This window comes from Mus musculus, chromosome 10, assembly GCF_000001635.26.
Source record: "Mus musculus strain C57BL/6J chromosome 10, GRCm38.p6 C57BL/6J".
In the NCBI taxonomy this organism is placed as follows: Eukaryota; Metazoa; Chordata; class Mammalia; order Rodentia; family Muridae; genus Mus; species Mus musculus.
In genome coordinates, this window is record NC_000076.6 from 66733728 (window position 1) to 66750116 (window position 16389).

Genomic DNA, 16389 nt, shown 5'->3' on the forward strand with positions numbered 1-16389 from the left:
ATCCTGTGCACTCACATGGAGAATGGCAGAAAGGCAGTGTTGTGGAAAATATTTAAAAAGGAACTGGCAAAGTTCCGGCACTTGTGCCTCTGCCCTGGCAGCCTGGCTGGCCATGTACTGGCAGGCAATGACCCACCTGTTTTTATCTCATGGAGACTCTGACTCAGAACTCTACAATCTCTCCACCCAGCTTGCTAGGTTCCCACTGGTGGTTCGTTAACACGCCAGCCCTGTGCTTCAAATCATCCAAGGCCTTTGTAGTGCACATCGGGCAAACTCATGCTTTGCTGCTGTACCTTTCTCTCTTGAACCCATACAAGCCGCCGTGTGAAGGAAAACATAACACAAACTTAGTTCAGAAACAACAGCAACTCAATCGCTGGACGCAATAACTAAAATCCTAATCTTGTAAGCTTTGTTAAATCTAAATCTTCCGGTGACGAATCCTGATGGATAGCTATGTCTTGTCCTCACAAGATCCCTGTCCAAAAAGATTGTAACTCTCACCTGCTCCTCTTCTTCCATCCAACCCAGCAGTCCTGCCTACTTGCCCAATGATTGCTCCATTTATTCATTCAGGGAGGGTCATAAGAAGCCATCTGAGTACATGACTCATTCCTCATTACAGGCAACACCTCCCAGGAGAGCAGAATTGACATAAAAATGCACACAGCACAGAGCCATCCACAATAAGGCAGGATTCTGGGAATTCTTTATGAAGCCTCCGTCATAAGAACTTAATTCACCCATGAGGAAAGGAGCCCTCGGCACCTAATCAGCTCTTGTATGCCCCACCCCTTGATCCTATGACACCGAATACATGGGAACCTTAAATACTTATTCAAACTGTAGCAGGCATATACCCACTTCCCTTGGTAATGGACTCTGCGGTTGGGGGGTGGCTTTGAGCATTTGTCTTTAAAAGGGTGCCTTGACAACTTTACATGGACTTGCCGAGTTTTGTAGGCAGCAGTAGAACTTGCATAAGCAGAAAGGAAATCAAGTATGAACTATGAGGTCTGAAGAATTAAATCTTGGATGCCAGTATCAGCCACAGGAACCAGGCCAAGGTGCAAACCAAACCAGGTCCATCAAAGGTGTTAACTAGGCTATCTCTGATGGAGCTTGCAAGAGAGGTTCTTTTCTTCTTTGGTCCTATTCAAGAAGAATATACAACCTCATAACTCCAGGGAGATGGAGTCGTGTGGACAGACCCCCCCCCCCAAGAAGCCTTTGTGCAAAGTAGAAAACGTGTCCCTTTTCCAAACCCAGTGGCTTTTGTTAGAAAAAGACACTTGGGTGCCATCTACTGGCACTTTTCTATATCAGGTGCACAGATTTGTGAGGTCCATCTGACTTGTGTCCCTTAGATGGACACTGGGCATTGTATGACAACCTAATGACAAGTGTGTCCCCGATCACCTGGGGAAGTTAGACTTAGCAATTCACAAAAGAAGTAGACATGGCGAAGACAGAGGTTTCCACGGGCTCCAAAATACTGACTGTAGCCCCCAAACTCTCCAAAGTTGGCCTGGTTCCTATAAGTCTTTCTTCCATTCTTCTAGTGGCTCCCAAACTCTTTGCAATATATTCTTTTACCCGTGATCCAGTAACTAATTCAAACAGGACCCGTGTCTTACATACAAAGGAGTCCTAGAAAATCGACTCAGTCTTACAAAGAAACATTTTCTGTCTATATAAGCTTAGCTCGGACATTTGACCTCTGTGAAGCCAAAATTCGTGACCTACACACTGAGCAATGGAATAGAGGCATAAAAGGCTTTTAGAGTTTGCTGGTGGGAGGAAGGGACTTCAAGATAGCGATGGAGTTTAGGGTAATATCAGGGCCAGTAAGCCGGCTCAGTAAGTAAAAGTGCTTGCTGCTCCAGCATGAGAACCCCAGCTGAGTACTTGGAAGCCATAATGGAAAGAGAAGCAGCTCTTGGAAACGTATTATCTCATACGCACGCTTGAGGCATGCGCATGCATGCGCACGCCCACACCCACCCACATCATACAGACACAGTGATAGTCATTTAAGAAATGAATGATGGTGATGCTGATTATAATTCAGACAGCAAGAAAATGCAAAATCTTTTTGTTTTCTTTTCTTCTGCAGGCAGAGATATGAGTATAGAAAAGAAAGAAAATGAGTTCAGGTGGTGGTGGCACATGCCTTTAATTCCAGCACTTAGGAGATAGAGGTGGCCTAGATCTACAGAGTGAGTTCCAGGACAACCAGGTGGTTACACAGAGAAACCCTATCCAAGAAGAAGAGGAGGGGGAGGAGGAGGAGGAGGAGGAAGAGGAGGAAGAGAAGGAGGAGAAGGGAAGGAAAGAAGGAAGGAAGGAAGGGAGAGAGGGAGGAAGGAGGGAGGGAGGGAGGGAGGAAGGAAGGAAGGAAGGAAGGAAGGAAGGAAGGAAGGAAGGAAGGAAGGAAGGAAGGAAGGAAGGAAGGAGGAAGGAAGGAAAAGAAGGTATGTAGTTAGTTCAGAATTAACAGGACTAGAACAGTGGTTCTCAACTTTCCTAATGCTGCACGCCACCCTTTAATACAGTTCCTCATGTTGTGATGAGCTCCAACAATAAAAGTAGTTTCATTGCTACTTCATAACTATAATTTTGCTGTTATGAATTGTAATTTAAATATCTGTTATGTGACTCTTGTGAAAGGGTCACTGTACCCCAAAGGGGTAACAACCCATGGGTTAAGAAATGCTGGCATAGATGTATTAATGAAGGTCCTATGAGCAAAAGGCTCAGGGTCCCATCCTGCCCTCTTCCACCAGGATGAATCAGTAATAGTTCCTTTGGGGACATCAGCTAAGTAGGAAGGTCGGCTGGCTGCTTTTCTCTGCCCCTCTGAGCTAGCAGGCTTTCACCCCAGTACCTGGTTCTCGGGTCTTTATTGGTAAAATTGAACATTTGCGATTTTGTAAAATAAATAATAAAAAATAAAAAAACTTCAGTGATGAACTATGACCAGAGGTGTAAGCAAAATAACCCCTTCCCTCCCCCCCAAAAAAAACCACAAATAATTTATCGAAAAATATTAAGATTCTTGACTTGCAACGCCCTGTGCTAGATAGCTGAGGGCTGAGAAAATCAGTAATAGGATTAAGAGGTGTTGGACTCGTCTAGGAAAACATTTGCTCCCCCTTAAATATCTCCTGTAAAGAGTTACTCCTGCCACATACCACCTCACTGTGACGCCAGGCTCCATGACTACTCCTACTGATGTCAACCCTGACGTTAGAGGACAAGGCTCACCAGACACTACCAAGCGAAATTCGGAACAAGCCCTCGCTCAGCGACAGGGCTCAGCGACAGGGCTCAGCGACAGAGCCGTAAAACGCAGTTGGGTTTCACGGTCTGATTTAAACACCATAGGAAAACTCTCATGGCAGCTCATAAATTTCAACCTTCAACAGTTTTGCAATGAAGAGAGACATGACATGCTCCAAAAAGATTTTCCAGAAAAAGCCAGGCACGCCAGCTCATACCTGGAATGCCAACATTCAGGAAGCTGAGGCAGGGCGTTGCCATCACTTAAAAGTTAGCCTGGGCTACACAGGGAGCACCAGGCCATCATGACCATGGCTGAGGCAAGAAAACCAAAATACCACACCACAACGAAGATGATGACGACAAGGATGGTGATGGTGAGAAGGAGGAGGAGGAGGAGGATGGCGGCAATAATAGTTAATAAATTCTTAAGATTCCCAGATAGCTGGAGGCTTTAAATCTTAGTTTTATGTCAAAAAAGGCCAAAGGTTATTTTCGAATGTAATAAAGCTCCCATGCAGACAATGAACAGACATCAAGAAATAGTCATTTATCAGGTAGAATTTGTGTCTGTGCTTCAGAAATCAGTGACGGTACAAGGGGTAGGGAGGATGGATCCAGTGCCTAAATAAAGAAGCCACATCCAAAGCAAGATGCTACTCGGCCTGCGTCCAACCTGGATAAGGACTCCTCTGCCTCTAGATGCTGGGCACAAACCGACACAGGCGCAGTGAACACAGGAAAGGCTTCAGGTGCATCCGAACCGTGACCTATGTGTGTCCACGTAGGACCAGAATGGCTATGAGATACAGCCCAACACAAGAGATTAAACTGATGATTCAGACGCCGAGCCATCAACCAGGCGCATACAAGAGCTGGTCCGAGGGCTCGCCTACACATATATACAGAGGAAGACTTCCTGGTCTGGCCTCAGTGTGAGAAGACGCATGTGCCTAACCCTCGAGAGACTTAAGGCCCCAGGGAGTGGGGAGGCCTGGTGCGAGGGGAAGGGGTGGAGACATCCTCGTGGAGAAGGGAGGAGGAGGAGGAGGAGGAATGGGATGAGGAACTGTGAGAGAGCAGACCCGGATGTGTAATGGCCAGACTGTAAAAAACATAAATAATAATAATAACAATAATAACAAACGTTGTGATTGGTTTCCTTTCAGATTTTCTCTTTGTCCATTCATTGAAGGGTTTTCGATCACGAACTGGGTAGGCCGAAATGCTGAAAGGTTGCCCACCAGCTACTAGAATGCAGTTCCTAGCGTCCTGGACTCAGCCTCCCCAGTGAGTGAACAGCAGCGCAATATGTGGTAGCCCTTGCTTAGAGAAAAGAAACGAAGGAAATTGACCCAGGATATAAATCTCAAGGGAGGGCAGGTTGGCGGAGCGCAGTTCCAGCACCCTGAGCCATGCTGTGGTTTGCTATTTACAATGATAGTGGATGTGTTTTGTTTTTTGTTTTGTTTTGTTTTTTACTATTACTGGTTGGTGTTTTGGTTTTGTTTGTTTGTTTTTAAAAACATTTCTCTATGTAGCCCTGGCTGTCCTAGAACTCCCTCTGTAGGCTAGGGTACCTTCAAACACTCGGAGATCCACCTGCTTCTGCTGATATTAAAGGTGTGCACCACCACCACCTGGCTGGTGGGTAAGTTCTTAGTCTGTCTCTTGGGTCTCCCACTTACAAAATGATAGTCCTTTACCTGCCTTAACATGGTTGTCATGGAGATTAGCATTTGGTGCACAGTAATCACCATTCAGAAAAGGGTTAATGAAATAAAATAAGAGGTAAACGTGGGTAAGCCCACTCCACAGGAAGCAAGGCCATTTGATATAAAGCAACCTGACACTTAAAAAGGAGTTTCTATTGAAAAATCAATCCAAAAGTGTGACAGGGCCACCTTAGAGAACCGTACCTTTAGTGCAAAAAAAACTGATGTTGCCTCTGACCATCAGAAAGATCTCAGGGGCATATGTATGATGCTCCCTCTGCCTTTAGGACGCCTTCAGTTCTAGCAGCTGCAGGAAAAGCTGGATTCAGTCATTAGCCAGAATTCAGAACTACCCTCTCCCAGTCCCCTCCCCCCTCCTCCCTCCCCCCTCCCCCCGCCATGAGTCACCTGAATCCACGTTGAACACAAAGGAAATTAACTGTGCCCTTCCCAGATGGCAAAGAGATTCACACTCTTTCTGAAAATGCTCATCTCGCCCAAATCTGTCTCCCCGCGGGAGACATGTGCCTGCTGCCTGAATACTCCAAAGGATTAAGGAAGGCTGTGTGCAGACTCTAATGGCTACATTTACTCAACAGTTATGGGAGAAATGAATATTTTGACACAAAACAACACTTCTACCTTCCCATTACCAATTCAACTATTCCCACGCCCCCAAAAAATAAAAAAATAAATAAAAAATAAAAAATAAGCCATTCTCCACTAGGAAAGATGACTACATTACCCACAGTGATCTATCTTAACAATTAAAGAAGGCCAGGGTACCCAGCATGTTCACATATCAATGGCTGGTGTATACTTCTCCTATCTGCTTTTCAAAAAGCCTTAAGAAAAACAAAAGCTGGGGAGTCTAGTTACCTGTACAGTCTCCATTGATGAACACTCTTCAAAACATCAATTGGCACTCTCGGCACCAGATCTGGTAAGAAACTAAGCAGAGTGCCTGACTGAAGTCAGCCCTAAAGATGTATGGTACTTGGTTCACATGCCGGCAGTCATCCTTATCAAACGGTACCCTGCCACCTCAGCATCACGAGGAAGGCTGGGGCTTACCCTGGGTCTTTATTTCTGTGTCAGATCTAGGATCCAGAGATGAGAAAGAGGGCTGGCTTCAGGAGTAAGCATACCATAAGCCAGTTGAGGGATCTGCACTAGTCATCGAGAACACAGAAATGTAGAGTGTGTGTGCACATGTGTGTAGAGGCCAGAGGTTCTGCTCCTGTCCATTCATCGAGAGCTATGCATCTTGTTTTTTGAGACTAGGTCTTTCATTCTCCTGGAACCCACCAAGTAGACTGAGCTGACTGGTCCCCAAAACTCAGGTGTTGCCCCGTGTCTACCTCACCAGAGCTGGGATTCTAAACATATGCCATCATACCTGACTTTTTTATTGATGTTCTCCCATGGACCACAGTGAACATGCATGGTTTTCACGGATGAGTTTAGGACAGGAAGGGAAGGAAGAAGGAAGAGGCGTCCAAAACGTGAATGTGTTGTGTACAAAGAGAAATGACAGACACAACCCCCTCCCTTAGCCCTTGGCACTATCTTTTTCTTTGTCTTCCCCATTCTTTGGATACGTGTGCCATGGCTATCTCCCTTCAGAAATGCTCCCATAGTTTGTGGACATTTCACATTAGCATCTTTTACAAGAACCAGCTCTGCCTCCCATGTGCCATTCCGTTTTGTTAGGAACTCAAGTCACCATGGGAATCTGTTACCCCAGCGATCCTTTCTAAGTTCTAAAAGCCCTCAAAGCCCTGAGCAGTACTATAGCTCCTCACAGCCTTCTCTTCATCACTTAATATCATCAGCATTGTTCAAGAAATTGGATTTCCTCCTGTTACCTTCTGACTTCTCCCTGGGTATGGTGGCTTGAATGTATATATATATATGGCCCCCAGGGGCTCAGAGAGCAGCACTATTAGGAGGTATGGCCTTGTGGGAGTGGGTGTGGCTTTTTTGGGAGGAAGTGCATCATGCTCAAGGCAGGCCCCAGTGTGGCACTCTCTCTTCCTGTTGTCTGCCAAGGCAGTTATAGAAGTCTCAGCTACCTTTCCAGCACCATGTAGACCTGTGTGCCACCATGCTTCCTGCCATGATGACAATGGACCTCTGAGCTGTAAGCCAGCCTAATTAAATCTTGTCCTTTATAAAAGTTGCCATGATCACATTGTCTCTTCACAGCAATAAAAACCATAACTATACTGGGTTTATTTTCACCCTTGTTCATTTTTAGGTACCTTTAAAAAAAAATAAACTCAGAAATAAGTTAAGGACAAGCCAAGTTTTTCTTAGGTCCCCAAGTATTGTGCTCCCTGGAAAAGCCTTGCTTCAATAGATGTTCCACTTAACCTCTTAACCAGGCACCTGACTAACACGTTTGTCATGACACACACTTTCTCATCCTCTCTTCTCTTGATGTTTTGTCCCATGCATTCTGGTCTACCTGAATGACTAAAGCCATGAGGTTCCACATCAGCCCAGAAATGTCTTCTCCTCTGGGCTAGCAGGAGGGGCTTCCCCTCACAAGTCAGCTTGGTGAGCTGACTTTTTACACACGGATCCTGGGGGTCTCTGGACTCTGGTCTTGATGCTTGCAGGGCCATCGCTTTGCTGACTTAACCTCCCCAGGTCCCACTCAAGGTGTTTTGAGCAAGCAGAGACTTCATTCAGGGAATTTCAGTTAACAAGATCCCCAGAAGGCCTAACAAGGCATCTGACTAGCAATGTGGCCCTCATCCCAGACTGCCACCAGTCATACAAACACTAAGTCACCTATGTCACTGAGCCCCGAGAATCAGGAAGTAGAGTCCAGAAGACCTGACCTTAATCCTTTGGAAGCTGGAGTGGACACTGGAATTCAGGTGCTGAGACCTGGCTTTCCCATGACCTTGATCCTCCAGACGCTGGAGATTGTCACAATGCACATACCCAACGTCCCCCGTTTCCATGTTTCTTGCCAGCAAGGAGGAAAAGAATGAAGCAGAAAAATGGCTTCCAGCTCCCTCCAATCTTGTATAACTTGGAACAAGAACATCTAATTCAAGAAGGAGAAAAGAAAAAAAATCAATTTCATACCCAGAGCTCCTGTTGTAAGGTAGTACTGGAAATGTAGTTTTTAGCTTTTTAACCTCTTCATAAAGGAAAGTAAAAATGGAAAGACGAGTAAAAACGTCAGAAGAATTTGCCATGTGACTTCCCCAAAGTCCTCAAAATGTATTCAGCTCTCTGGTGTGAAGCCATATGGAAATATACCACTAGAGGGAGCTCCAGGGGGGGGTCATCTTTGACCTTGCCATGAGCCACAGGAACAATTCACAGAACAAAAGCAACTTTCAGCCCTTGTAAGTTAGTGGGATCCATGAGTCTAATCACTTCCTAGAGTCCAAATGCAGCAAACCTCACATAAGACATGGTCTCAGAACCAGGGAAAGTTAAGTGTGCCCTAGGCAGGCGAGAAGTGAACATTCAAAATACAACATCTTTTCCTTACCGTGAGGTTAGGCCAAGGATCGGAAGCAGCCAGCATCTGAAATGCAAAAAGAAAACGTGCTGCTCTCTTGCATGGGGACACTCCCTACACACAAGTGTGAGGGATGTGCTCTCTGGGGAATGATGTTTCAACAAATGTAGGCCAGCCGGTGACAGCAACTCCAATCTGACCCATAAGAGAAACTGATAAGAGTATGCTGTCTTCCTTCAGCCAGGGTTTGCTGAGAAGTCAAAATCCAACCATCTGTATCCCCATGTCTGTCTGTCTGTTGCTCTCTCTCTCTCTCTCTCTCTCTCTCTCTCTCTCTCTCTCTCTCTCTCTCTGGCATTATTTTTATTCTCCAGCCACTTTCTATACTGGACCCTCCTGAACAGTTCCTTTTTCCTTACTTGGGAGAGAACTGAAGAGTCAAAAAGCAATGGGGGTGGGGGGCGATGTTTGAACTGGTCAGATGGCCTCAAAATTAAAAGCACTCGCCCTTATGACTGAGGACCGAGTTCGGTTCCCAGCACCCACATCTGGCAGCTCAGCATTGCCTCTAACTCCAGCTTCAGGGCATCTGACACCATCTTCTGAACTCTGTAGCACCCGTAATCACACATGCATACTAGTGAAAAATGAAGGTAATTCGTCTTTTTAATAACTAACCAGGGACTGGGGAGGCAGCTAGTTGTTAGAGCGCTTGCTGAAAATGTGCAAAGCTCTTGGGTTCTATTCCCCATCACCGTGGAAACTCTGCACAGTAAAATAAGCTTACTTGCAGTTCCAAGACTGGACCAGAAGTGCAAGCTCACTCTCAGATGCATAGCAAGTTCAAGGCCAGCATGAGCTCCCTAAGTCCATGGCTCAAAAATAAATAAATGAAAAAAAAAATTTAAAGCCAACAAAAGTGGATGGCAGTATGAAACCCAGTGGGCAAGTTTAAGATTGTAAGTGGCAAACAAACTTGAGAATGAGAAATTAGAAACAGAACATCTCAAAGAACAACTCTCTACTGCCTCATCAATACCCACGGATGACACCAGGAAAAATGCTCTTTTCCATTAAAGACCAAGGGGGGGGAGGGGGAAATGCCGCTGGGTTCACTGAATTGTCTGAAAGACTCAGAATCGACTTTGGCCTCGGTTCCAAAGAAAGAGGAGAGAAGCCCAATGGACAATGGAATTGGCTAGGAGCCTGTGAACTTGTTCTGCCTGATGGCGCAAAGCACCTCGGGCTTGTTCACCTACCTGCCAAATATTAAATTGTCTGCCAAGCTGGAGTGGACCACCACCACCCCCCAGCAAGGCCTGGCTATTATCCAGGATGGCCACTCTCTTCTGTGGGCTCCTCTCAGAGGCTTGCTCAAGTCCCAGGGAGCTATAAACTAGTTAACAACCCAGCCCTAATTAATAAACTTCCTAATGAAGATATAAATGCCCACACTGTATCCTTTACGATGTACTCCTGGCTCTTTTTCCCTTAAAGAGCTTAACTGATGTCTCTCCCGTGCTCTTTTTCAGTTTCACTTTCCACAGCCCTGTCTGGCCTCTAAATAACAGCTGGTGTGTCTGCCTCAGCTCTTTAAATCTGACTTATTCAATACACACACACACACACACACACACACACACACACACACACACACCCCCTCCCCAACCCTGCTATCTGCTCCCCTTCTTTTGGGGTGTTTTGTGTGATCCTTGGAAGTGCCAGCACCAGACTGTGAAGAACAGGAAGACCCACTGAGCTTTTCAGTGGAAAGGGCAGAGGCTGAGAGACTATCTACATATATGGAAACAAGAGAAATGCCATGGTATTTGAGAAAGGCAAGCAGAGGCACCAACTTAAAGAGAAAATACAAGAAAGGTGACCGACAAGCACTGTTGAGCCTCGCTGTCCCCTCTTAGAGAAGATTCTGGCTGGTGCCATTCAACTAAAGGTGCAGGGTGCAAGGAGGTTACACACGAATACCTGGATCTTCCGTTTGACAAAACTTAAAGGTGTCTCTTCAAACTGTGTCAGCCATCTCTCTCTTATGATATGTACAATTTCAAACCTCCATAAATACAAAGAGAATAGTGTGACCTGGACACAGCCATCGCCCAGCCTTGCTAAGAGTCAGCATGAGACCAAGGATATTTATTCGTTCATCTACCCAATTTCCCCACCACTTTGGATTAAAATCAAGCAAATAAGAAACATCTTATTATTTCACAAGTGTGTGCATGTCTGTGTTCGCATATGCATGCACACTATTAGGGGTTTTTAACTCAGTTTTTAAAGACAGAACATCACATGTCTCAGGCTTGCCTGGGATGTTTGAGAATGGCTTGGATATTCTGACTCTGCTGCCCTTATTACCCAAGTGCTAGCATTATTAAGAGTTTGCCAAAATGTTTCCCCGCTCTCAGGTAATGGGGACTCCAAATGCTTATACCTTCATTTATTCAGAGCTCCATCAGATGCTGTGACATGTATTTGGATGATAAGTCCATCAGTAACCTAGGGAAAGGATTGTGTTGTCATAGCATATAGCTTCTGTAGAACTGACCTCAAGTTCCACTGCAAGGCTCCTTGAATCCTGGCAACCACTCTAGCAGGTGGAATCTGATGTCCACATTTTCATAGTCAAGCAAACAAGCTCAGGAGGTCTAAACGGCCTCTTCACAGTCAGCAGGTCTGCGTTAACTCCAGAATGCGTGCTTGGTCTCCCGTACAATAAAATATTTAACCTTACGTTCCAGTTTTGAGCAAGAGCAAATGGGATGTGTGTGCATCTATTGCCAGAGCATGCTCCATGAGCCTTCAGAGGGGCAGAACAGAAAACAGTGTAAATGTTGCTACAGTAAACACAGTAAGTGCACCAAAGACCTTGCTGCCATTCACGATCAGAGCGCTCTGTCTGTATAGGGATACAGGCACACATGAGAGTAGGGTCTAATAACAAAACAACACATGCACAGAAGATTCCCCTTCCTGGGCAGTCTGAGCCAAGAGGTCACCAGTGAAGCTGCACAGAATCCAGGGCTCCATTCCCTGAATAAAAGCTTCCTGGATGGTAAATGTGTGTCTCCCTTGAGCCAGTGCCTGTTGCTGTTTCTCTGCTGGCTAGTGGCTCTTATTGGGTCCTAGTGCAGTTCCTATTTCACAAATCAGAGCTTAAACCATCACAAGAGGATATCGATTTGTGCTGTCAAAGCAGTGAGATTCCAGAGCTGGGGAGCCGAGGGAGTCTGACGCTTTTCATCAATATTTTCTTACTCATTAAGGCAGATGCCTGGTTCAACTTCTGCTTGTAAGCCAGACTCGGGGAGTAAGAACCAATGTTCTGAGTCTCTATCGTGTTTACTGGGCAGTGAAACCCAACTATGGCATGTTCTCTCTCTCCCTCTCTCTCTCTCTCTCCCTCTCTCCCTCTCTCTCTCTCCCTCTCTCCCTCTCCCTCTCCCTCTCTCTCTCTCTCCCTCTCCCTCTCCTTCCTCTCCTCCCTCTCCCTCTCCCTCAATCTCCTGGCTCCAATGTCCACACTGGATGTTTACATCAACCCAGCAGATACCCGTGTCCTTTCACCTTTGCCTAGAGCAAATCCAAAGACAACCTCTACCTCAGACCCCAAACCACCCAGTCCCAGAGTTCTACAGTTTGGGGAATGGATCTATCAGCCCCTTAAATAATTTTTTTCTTAAGGCATCCTATCCTATTTGAGTAAACAATCCCCTTAAGATTTAAAGGTATGGGCAGGTAGAGCACAGCCAGGAGGACTCATAGCTGGCTCACAGGGTCACAGCTCGAACATCGCCCTGTCCACCCTACGCAAGGCAGCACTGCTCAGGCAAAGAGCGTGGTTGCGGGTGTGGGTAGCTTGCTTGCAGCTCCAGCTCAGCCCACTGCTGTGAGGGTGACTGAGAGTAGCTAATTGTACTCTAGCTCATTTTCCTCTTCTGTGAAATGGAGAAAAATCATGGCTGTCTCGTGGGGTGTGGGAAGCCGCAAACGCCATTACAAGATGGCGCTGGTTTCTTTAAGCCGATGCCCATGAATATGGGTAAACAACCAATGTGCACATGTGCATAAGAATTTTTTGCCGAGTCACTGCCTGGCCTGACGCATATTAATGAGGTACTGGTAGCATAACCAATCAGGTATGGACACGTCACTCCTAGGCCTATATAAGCAGCACCATTTCTGGGCTCGGGGTCTTCCTCTTCATGCTGAAGCTAGCGTAATAAAGCATTGCTGCAGAAGGATCCGGTTGTCTGCGTGTGTTCTTGCTGGCGAGACGATAGCGCGCGCGACAGTGGGGTCTATGTGGAAATTTAATTAGAAACCATAAACAAAGTCTTTCTTGAAATCACGGTCAAAATCTCATTATCGCTGGCATCGTGCACAGGTTCTTCAATGCCAATTTTCCCCTTCAAACCTCAGCTCTCTGTCTCTCACACATATATCCTGGACTTTATTTCTTTCTTCTTTCTTCTTTCTTCTTTCTTCTTCTTCTTCTTCTTCTTCTTCTTCTTCTTCTTCTTCTTCTTCTTCTTCTTCTTCTTCTTCTTCTTCTTCTTCTCCTTCTTCTCCTTCTTCCTTCTTCCTTCCTTCTTCCTTCTTCCTTCTTCCTTCTCCCTCTCCCTCCCTCTCTCCCTCTCCCTCCTTGTTTTCTGTCCATTTCTATTGGTGTATCTTAGGTTCATTTTACCATATCGTTTCACTGGACCACAAACCACAAACTATCAGCACCAGAAAGCTTTCAGAGGAATGATGTGTCATCCAGGCCCCCTCCCCTCCCACTCACCTCTGTGTCACTGCAAAGCCACTGAAGGATTCAACACTCCTGATTCCAGAGTTGGTAGCCTAGCCAGGGCTCCTGATTCAAAGTTCTTTTTTACGTATTTTTAAAGTATTTTTATTATTGTGTGTATGTGTGCTTGTACACACATATACACATGTATGTGTGCATGTATGAACACTTACATATGTGCACACATGTGGAGGTTCAGAACAACTTTCAGGAATCAGTTCTCTTCCTCCACCAGGAGTCCTGGGAACCAAAGTCTGATCATCAGACTTGAGCGGCAAGCACTTTTACACACTGAGCCATGTGGCCATCCTCAGAGTTGACATTCTTCGAAATGACAGGTCTCCCTGAGAGCTATAGTCAATTTGCCAGAGAATGACCCCAAAGTACACAACTCAGAGGAACTACTAGAAACAAAACTCATTAAAACACTTCCCACGCTCTGCTTGGATATGATGCTATAGACATTTCAGTTCAGCTCTCTGCAATTTGAAGCATATTTTCTTTTCAACTTTGATCTATAAAGAGTCTTTTTTTTCCTCCCATCTACTACCATCACTGGTATGCTAGGGCCAGCTCTTGAAGCCTTGAGAGAAGCAATTCTCAGCCTCCCTTTCTGACCCTGCATTTAGTGATAATACCCATAACCTGCTGTGGGCATGGTAGAAATATTTACACCACAGGCACTGACAACAACTACAAGCTAAATTTTTGTTGTTAAAGAACCAGGATCCAGCATTAAATATGTGTTACCACATCCTTGGATAAATTCACTACACACATATCTGCAGTCTTGTGTCCTGTAAAAATGAGGTATCTTCTGAGCTATAGGTCACTACATAATTTCATTATTCTTCAACATTAAGGAACATGATTTGGTTTGTTGTTGTTGTTGTTGTTGTTGTTGTTGTTGTTGTTGTTTGAGTCTGGATGATATGGCCTACTTCATATCTAAACTATGATATTGGGAGGGACCACACTATCTATGATGTCCACTACTGACATAGTATCAGCATGTGTCACATGACTATAGAAAAGGGAGGGAGAAGAGAAAGAAGGAAGGAGAAAGAGAAATAATTGCATATATCTATTCTTGTTCTGTTTAAAGAACTCTAAACTCTGATTTTATGACAATTATTTCACACAGAGGCATAAAAGCTCAACCTTGAACACATGCAGTAATGAACTTGGTCCTCCATAGATGTGTCATCTGCTCATGATGGCAAGGGTCATATTAACAGCCAGGCCTGAAAACTCATTCTGTGTTAGCTCTGTAGACAGTGAGGCTGCCTGCTGGACCATGTTTGTGTGTGTCTTGTGCTGCTGACTTCGATCAAGGGTATGAGACTGTGGGGACTGTCGTCTTTCCACACCTCTGAATTACTCTTGGCCTCGGTGAGCATTGCAGTGTTTGCATCTGTGTTGAAATTGAGTTTGCTTTCTCTGAATGCACCATTTTGCTAAGGAGCCAAAAGAGCTTCAGCGTGCTCTGCAACCAGCTTGGGTCAGTCCCGGCTTCCTACTCAGGCAACAAGTTCTTTAGCTCTTGTTTGCCTCAGTGGTAAATAGGGAAACTGATGGTAACTATAACATACGTTAACAGAAAGAACAATGGCAGTTTCATAAGCGCTGAGTGAAATGTTAGGAAAAAGCAAAGACAGGCTTTATTGGAAGGTCTAGTACTTAAGCACCAGTCTTTAGCTGACAGCAGGGGAGGATGCTTGAAAATGCTTGTAAGAGAAGGGGTTAGGATACTGCTGCTAGAAGCTTCCATTAGCCCCAGATGGTACCGGAAACTCCTGTTGTGCTCACTTCTGTCTCCCACTGGGTTTACAAGTCAGAGGTCATGTAGACATCAGCAATTGGAGTATACAGCAGAGCCTCTTGTTATCTAAGACAAGAAGAGTCCACAGCCTTAGTGTCCAGGGCAGACACAAAGGTGGCATTCCTATGCCAACACTACCCTGTTACCCTGGTAACAGTAGGCAGCTCTTGCATCAGGCTCTGCTGGCCTGTGAGCCTCACTTCCACACGGAAGCCAAATGGGTGAGAACCACAGGGGTGAGAGGTTTATCCTCTATGGTAGTAAGCTGCTCCCTAAGGTTCTAACTTTGCACCCACTGTGGACACAGCCAGGACCACACTTCTCCTGAAATGAGATCATGTATCCTATCTTGGCCAGCGAAATGTGTATAGAAGTGACAGGTGTCTTCTCTGGTCCTCAGGCTCAGTGGTAGAAACAATGCACAGCATGTGTAAGGCCCTGGGTTTAATCCCTGGCACCCCCAAAAGAGCCAGCAAGTGACTTGCAAGCCCTCTTTCTACCTCCTATGGTAATGAGGGATATTCTACATGCTGAGGATCCAATCTTCAGCTACCCACATACAACTCTAGTACCCAGGTATGGAGTGGCTTCTTTAATTGGGAAATTGTCAGATCTAAACCTTTTCTCTGCCTGTGCCTCTCTCTCTGCCTGTGCCTCTCTCTCTGCCTGTGCCTGCCCCTCTCTCTCTCTCTCTCTCTCTCTCTCTCTCTCTCTCTCTCTCTCTCTCTCTCTCTGCCTCTCCCTCTCTGCGCCTCTGTCTCTGCGTCTCTGCCTCTCTGCCTCTGTTTCTCCTGCCTCTGCCTCTCTGCCTCTGTTTCTCCTGCCTCTGCCTCTCTGCCTCTCTGCCTCTCTGCCTCTCTGCCTCTCTGCCTCTCTGCCTCTCTGCCTCTCTGCCTCCGCCTCCGCCTCTGTCTCTGCAGCAGAACTAACATAGACAGAAATTTTTGTTCTTAGAGAAAGAAAATTAGTGATAGTAAACAAAATATCTAGGTGGGTTTTTTCAATAAGTAAAAACAAAGCCTTTCTTTTATACATTATTCTGACAAAATTACTTTACTTCGTAGTACTTTGGTGCTAGATATTTGCTCTAATATTGGAAGCAGTCGTCTAATATACAGAAAACTAATGCCAGCTTTGCCAAAGACATTTAAAAAAATATGTCCCTTACACTTTTACACATAATATATAGAACTATAAAATCTGCCAATGTGGAAATTCCCTGAATTTCTCAATGCACTGTGAAATACACAAGGCAAAAGAAAGCATCTTATAG

At 45.4% G+C, this 16389-nt stretch overlaps 1 long non-coding RNA gene and 1 pseudogene across 1 annotated transcript; both read right to left on the reverse strand.

Moving 5' to 3' along the window:
• Gm18777 (predicted gene, 18777) lies at positions 6559-7408 on the reverse strand (annotated as a pseudogene).
• On the reverse strand, positions 7199-11858 carry Gm31240. Its single transcript, XR_380501.2, has 3 exons — positions 11051-11858; positions 8518-8553; positions 7199-8061 (listed from the first exon to the last, which is right to left on the reverse strand). It is a non-coding gene; the product is annotated as a predicted gene, 31240 (long non-coding RNA).
• Between the last annotated feature and the right edge of the window lie 4531 nt (positions 11859-16389).